Source organism: Schistocerca nitens, unplaced genomic scaffold (assembly GCF_023898315.1).
Source record: "Schistocerca nitens isolate TAMUIC-IGC-003100 unplaced genomic scaffold, iqSchNite1.1 HiC_scaffold_234, whole genome shotgun sequence".
Taxonomy (NCBI): Eukaryota; Metazoa; Arthropoda; class Insecta; order Orthoptera; family Acrididae; genus Schistocerca; species Schistocerca nitens.
This window is the reverse complement of record NW_026045775.1, coordinates 26,216-32,632: the sequence shown is the minus strand read 5'-3', so window position 1 is coordinate 32,632 and position 6,417 is coordinate 26,216. Positions and strand designations below refer to the sequence as shown.

Sequence of the window (6,417 nt, the reverse complement as noted above, 5' to 3'; positions counted from 1 at the left end):
AAAGTCGAGACAAGTCGGGACGGAAGGGGAGGGGACAGGCGAGAGTGCACCGCGCAAATTACGCAAATATCTGAAAAGCGCGGCGCGGCGTGTGTCAGGCAGGTGAGAAAGCTTCCGTCGGTCCAGCAGGACACTGCCACACCCCGCGCGGTCCCCCCGCCGCCCGGCCACGCGCAAGCCCCACAAGATGCGTCGCCCGCGAGTGTCGGAGGCCGCACGCACCAACCAAACGAATGATAGACAGGCGGTGCAACGAGCAGCTGTGCTGTGTTGTGCGTCTCACCCACGTGGCGGCGCGCCGCACTGCGCGTCGCCTTCGAGGTGGAAGGACGTGCTTTGCGTCAAATGTGCCACGGAAAACGGCGATTGCGTGTGTTGGGAGAAGGGGCGAATGCTTCTTCTGCCGTGCGGCTACGTTATAAGGACGCCAACGGCCATACCATGTTGAATACACCGGTTCTCGTCCGATCACCGAAGTTAAGCAACATCGGGCCCGGTTAGTACTTGGATGGGTGACCGCCTGGGAACACCGGGTGCTGTTGGCTCTATCTCATTTTTTAACTTTTACGTCGCCACACCTGCGAGGCCTCTTTTTCATACTAACTTTCAGGTGTGACAAAGATGCTTCCACAAGCATTTTAAAGTACTGTATCAAACGTAAGATACGAAACTACAGTAATGAACTCAGTTTGAGCAAGAATGCGCGAAACAAGAGTGCTAGAACGCCTCGAAAATAACAACACACTACGAATCGACAGATGAGTTCTGAAATACGTCAGGGCCTACTGTTTAGTAGCAGTGGTAAATTCCACAAAGTAAATAAATAAACAAAAAGGAAGGAAAAAAAAAAAAAAATCTGCCGTTCTCGTCCGATCACCGAAGTCAAGCAACAACGTTAGTACTCGGATCGGTGACCGCCTGGGAACTCTGGCTGCCTTCATTTTTTGCTTTTTAGTCGCTACCCCTGCCAGCCCTCTTTTCATGCTGCCTTTGCGATGTGACAAAGATGTTTCCACAGTGATTTAAAACTGTTGTATTAAGCATAAGGTACGATGTTAAGAAACTCAGTTTGAAGAAGAGTGTGCCTAGGAAGATTTCCAAAGTGTCTCTGGAAATAACAAAACAGTATGAAACGGCGAAAGTGTTCCGGAATACGACGGGGCTTATTGTTTTGGATGCTTTGTCGAACCTCCTGTGTCTTCTGTCCTTGTTTCCATGGCACGCCACAGCGCTGCTCTAGTAGCTCCCAACGGCCGCCCACGGCGTCTCGGACACGCCGGTCAGGCCCGCGCCCGTCTCGCAGATGTTTGTCGTGCTTGTGCCGTCATATGGACCGCGACCCGAGCGGCAGCGAGCGGCAGTCGAGCAAAGTCGAGACAAGTCGGGACGGAAGGGGAGGGGACAGGCGAGAGTGCACCGCGCAAATTACGCAAATATCTGAAAAGCGCGGCGCGGCGTGTGTCAGGCAGGTGAGAAAGCTTCCGTCGGTCCAGCAGGACACTGCCACACCCCGCGCGGTCCCCCCGCCGCCCGGCCACGCGCAAGCCCCACAAGATGCGTCGCCCGCGAGTGTCGGAGGCCGCACGCACCAACCAAACGAATGATAGACAGGCGGTGCAACGAGCAGCTGTGCTGTGTTGTGCGTCTCACCCACGTGGCGGCGCGCCGCACTGCGCGTCGCCTTCGAGGTGGAAGGACGTGCTTTGCGTCAAATGTGCCACGGAAAACGGCGATTGCGTGTGTTGGGAGAAGGGGCGAATGCTTCTTCTGCCGTGCGGCTACGTTATAAGGACGCCAACGGCCATACCATGTTGAATACACCGGTTCTCGTCCGATCACCGAAGTTAAGCAACATCGGGCCCGGTTAGTACTTGGATGGGTGACCGCCTGGGAACACCGGGTGCTGTTGGCTCTATCTCATTTTTTAACTTTTACGTCGCCACACCTGCGAGGCCTCTTTTTCATACTAACTTTCAGGTGTGACAAAGATGCTTCCACAAGCATTTTAAAGTACTGTATCAAACGTAAGATACGAAACTACAGTAATGAACTCAGTTTGAGCAAGAATGCGCGAAACAAGAGTGCTAGAACGCCTCGAAAATAACAACACACTACGAATCGACAGATGAGTTCTGAAATACGTCAGGGCCTACTGTTTAGTAGCAGTGGTAAATTCCACAAAGTAAATAAATAAACAAAAAGGAAGGAAAAAAAAAAAAAAATCTGCCGTTCTCGTCCGATCACCGAAGTCAAGCAACAACGTTAGTACTCGGATCGGTGACCGCCTGGGAACTCTGGCTGCCTTCATTTTTTGCTTTTTAGTCGCTACCCCTGCCAGCCCTCTTTTCATGCTGCCTTTGCGATGTGACAAAGATGTTTCCACAGTGATTTAAAACTGTTGTATTAAGCATAAGGTACGATGTTAAGAAACTCAGTTTGAAGAAGAGTGTGCCTAGGAAGATTTCCAAAGTGTCTCTGGAAATAACAAAACAGTATGAAACGGCGAAAGTGTTCCGGAATACGACGGGGCTTATTGTTTTGGATGCTTTGTCGAACCTCCTGTGTCTTCTGTCCTTGTTTCCATGGCACGCCACAGCGCTGCTCTAGTAGCTCCCAACGGCCGCCCACGGCGTCTCGGACACGCCGGTCAGGCCCGCGCCCGTCTCGCAGATGTTTGTCGTGCTTGTGCCGTCATATGGACCGCGACCCGAGCGGCAGCGAGCGGCAGTCGAGCAAAGTCGAGACAAGTCGGGACGGAAGGGGAGGGGACAGGCGAGAGTGCACCGCGCAAATTACGCAAATATCTGAAAAGCGCGGCGCGGCGTGTGTCAGGCAGGTGAGAAAGCTTCCGTCGGTCCAGCAGGACACTGCCACACCCCGCGCGGTCCCCCCGCCGCCCGGCCACGCGCAAGCCCCACAAGATGCGTCGCCCGCGAGTGTCGGAGGCCGCACGCACCAACCAAACGAATGATAGACAGGCGGTGCAACGAGCAGCTGTGCTGTGTTGTGCGTCTCACCCACGTGGCGGCGCGCCGCACTGCGCGTCGCCTTCGAGGTGGAAGGACGTGCTTTGCGTCAAATGTGCCACGGAAAACGGCGATTGCGTGTGTTGGGAGAAGGGGCGAATGCTTCTTCTGCCGTGCGGCTACGTTATAAGGACGCCAACGGCCATACCATGTTGAATACACCGGTTCTCGTCCGATCACCGAAGTTAAGCAACATCGGGCCCGGTTAGTACTTGGATGGGTGACCGCCTGGGAACACCGGGTGCTGTTGGCTCTATCTCATTTTTTAACTTTTACGTCGCCACACCTGCGAGGCCTCTTTTTCATACTAACTTTCAGGTGTGACAAAGATGCTTCCACAAGCATTTTAAAGTACTGTATCAAACGTAAGATACGAAACTACAGTAATGAACTCAGTTTGAGCAAGAATGCGCGAAACAAGAGTGCTAGAACGCCTCGAAAATAACAACACACTACGAATCGACAGATGAGTTCTGAAATACGTCAGGGCCTACTGTTTAGTAGCAGTGGTAAATTCCACAAAGTAAATAAATAAACAAAAAGGAAGGAAAAAAAAAAAAAAAATCTGCCGTTCTCGTCCGATCACCGAAGTCAAGCAACAACGTTAGTACTCGGATCGGTGACCGCCTGGGAACTCTGGCTGCCTTCATTTTTTGCTTTTTAGTCGCTACCCCTGCCAGCCCTCTTTTCATGCTGCCTTTGCGATGTGACAAAGATGTTTCCACAGTGATTTAAAACTGTTGTATTAAGCATAAGGTACGATGTTAAGAAACTCAGTTTGAAGAAGAGTGTGCCTAGGAAGATTTCCAAAGTGTCTCTGGAAATAACAAAACAGTATGAAACGGCGAAAGTGTTCCGGAATACGACGGGGCTTATTGTTTTGGATGCTTTGTCGAACCTCCTGTGTCTTCTGTCCTTGTTTCCATGGCACGCCACAGCGCTGCTCTAGTAGCTCCCAACGGCCGCCCACGGCGTCTCGGACACGCCGGTCAGGCCCGCGCCCGTCTCGCAGATGTTTGTCGTGCTTGTGCCGTCATATGGACCGCGACCCGAGCGGCAGCGAGCGGCAGTCGAGCAAAGTCGAGACAAGTCGGGACGGAAGGGGAGGGGACAGGCGAGAGTGCACCGCGCAAATTACGCAAATATCTGAAAAGCGCGGCGCGGCGTGTGTCAGGCAGGTGAGAAAGCTTCCGTCGGTCCAGCAGGACACTGCCACACCCCGCGCGGTCCCCCCGCCGCCCGGCCACGCGCAAGCCCCACAAGATGCGTCGCCCGCGAGTGTCGGAGGCCGCACGCACCAACCAAACGAATGATAGACAGGCGGTGCAACGAGCAGCTGTGCTGTGTTGTGCGTCTCACCCACGTGGCGGCGCGCCGCACTGCGCGTCGCCTTCGAGGTGGAAGGACGTGCTTTGCGTCAAATGTGCCACGGAAAACGGCGATTGCGTGTGTTGGGAGAAGGGGCGAATGCTTCTTCTGCCGTGCGGCTACGTTATAAGGACGCCAACGGCCATACCATGTTGAATACACCGGTTCTCGTCCGATCACCGAAGTTAAGCAACATCGGGCCCGGTTAGTACTTGGATGGGTGACCGCCTGGGAACACCGGGTGCTGTTGGCTCTATCTCATTTTTTAACTTTTACGTCGCCACACCTGCGAGGCCTCTTTTTCATACTAACTTTCAGGTGTGACAAAGATGCTTCCACAAGCATTTTAAAGTACTGTATCAAACGTAAGATACGAAACTACAGTAATGAACTCAGTTTGAGCAAGAATGCGCGAAACAAGAGTGCTAGAACGCCTCGAAAATAACAACACACTACGAATCGACAGATGAGTTCTGAAATACGTCAGGGCCTACTGTTTAGTAGCAGTGGTAAATTCCACAAAGTAAATAAATAAACAAAAAGGAAGGAAAAAAAAAAAAAAATCTGCCGTTCTCGTCCGATCACCGAAGTCAAGCAACAACGTTAGTACTCGGATCGGTGACCGCCTGGGAACTCTGGCTGCCTTCATTTTTTGCTTTTTAGTCGCTACCCCTGCCAGCCCTCTTTTCATGCTGCCTTTGCGATGTGACAAAGATGTTTCCACAGTGATTTAAAACTGTTGTATTAAGCATAAGGTACGATGTTAAGAAACTCAGTTTGAAGAAGAGTGTGCCTAGGAAGATTTCCAAAGTGTCTCTGGAAATAACAAAACAGTATGAAACGGCGAAAGTGTTCCGGAATACGACGGGGCTTATTGTTTTGGATGCTTTGTCGAACCTCCTGTGTCTTCTGTCCTTGTTTCCATGGCACGCCACAGCGCTGCTCTAGTAGCTCCCAACGGCCGCCCACGGCGTCTCGGACACGCCGGTCAGGCCCGCGCCCGTCTCGCAGATGTTTGTCGTGCTTGTGCCGTCATATGGACCGCGACCCGAGCGGCAGCGAGCGGCAGTCGAGCAAAGTCGAGACAAGTCGGGACGGAAGGGGAGGGGACAGGCGAGAGTGCACCGCGCAAATTACGCAAATATCTGAAAAGCGCGGCGCGGCGTGTGTCAGGCAGGTGAGAAAGCTTCCGTCGGTCCAGCAGGACACTGCCACACCCCGCGCGGTCCCCCCGCCGCCCGGCCACGCGCAAGCCCCACAAGATGCGTCGCCCGCGAGTGTCGGAGGCCGCACGCACCAACCAAACGAATGATAGACAGGCGGTGCAACGAGCAGCTGTGCTGTGTTGTGCGTCTCACCCACGTGGCGGCGCGCCGCACTGCGCGTCGCCTTCGAGGTGGAAGGACGTGCTTTGCGTCAAATGTGCCACGGAAAACGGCGATTGCGTGTGTTGGGAGAAGGGGCGAATGCTTCTTCTGCCGTGCGGCTACGTTATAAGGACGCCAACGGCCATACCATGTTGAATACACCGGTTCTCGTCCGATCACCGAAGTTAAGCAACATCGGGCCCGGTTAGTACTTGGATGGGTGACCGCCTGGGAACACCGGGTGCTGTTGGCTCTATCTCATTTTTTAACTTTTACGTCGCCACACCTGCGAGGCCTCTTTTTCATACTAACTTTCAGGTGTGACAAAGATGCTTCCACAAGCATTTTAAAGTACTGTATCAAACGTAAGATACGAAACTACAGTAATGAACTCAGTTTGAGCAAGAATGCGCGAAACAAGAGTGCTAGAACGCCTCGAAAATAACAACACACTACGAATCGACAGATGAGTTCTGAAATACGTCAGGGCCTACTGTTTAGTAGCAGTGGTAAATTCCACAAAGTAAATAAATAAACAAAAAGGAAGGAAAAAAAAAAAAAAAATCTGCCGTTCTCGTCCGATCACCGAAGTCAAGCAACAACGTTAGTACTCGGATCGGTGACCGCCTGGGAACTCTGGCTGCCTTCATTTTTTG

General features: G+C 52.7%; 5 non-coding genes across 5 annotated transcripts; all 5 read left to right on the top strand.

Moving 5' to 3' along the window:
• The first annotated feature begins 426 nt into the window (after positions 1 to 426).
• Positions 427 to 545, top strand: LOC126222487 (5S ribosomal RNA). Its single transcript, XR_007543385.1, has one exon. It is a non-coding gene; the product is annotated as a 5S ribosomal RNA (ribosomal RNA).
• A 1,248-nt stretch (positions 546 to 1,793) lies between these two features.
• Positions 1,794 to 1,912, top strand: LOC126222486 (5S ribosomal RNA). Its single transcript, XR_007543384.1, has one exon. It is a non-coding gene; the product is annotated as a 5S ribosomal RNA (ribosomal RNA).
• A 1,248-nt stretch (positions 1,913 to 3,160) lies between these two features.
• Positions 3,161 to 3,279, top strand: LOC126222485 (5S ribosomal RNA). The gene has a single exon (XR_007543383.1). It is a non-coding gene; the product is annotated as a 5S ribosomal RNA (ribosomal RNA).
• Positions 3,280 to 4,528: 1,249 nt separating this feature from the next.
• On the top strand, positions 4,529 to 4,647 carry LOC126222484 (5S ribosomal RNA). The gene has a single exon (XR_007543382.1). It is a non-coding gene; the product is annotated as a 5S ribosomal RNA (ribosomal RNA).
• A 1,248-nt stretch (positions 4,648 to 5,895) lies between these two features.
• On the top strand, positions 5,896 to 6,014 carry LOC126222483 (5S ribosomal RNA). Its single transcript, XR_007543381.1, has one exon. It is a non-coding gene; the product is annotated as a 5S ribosomal RNA (ribosomal RNA).
• Positions 6,015 to 6,417: the final 403 nt, after the last annotated feature.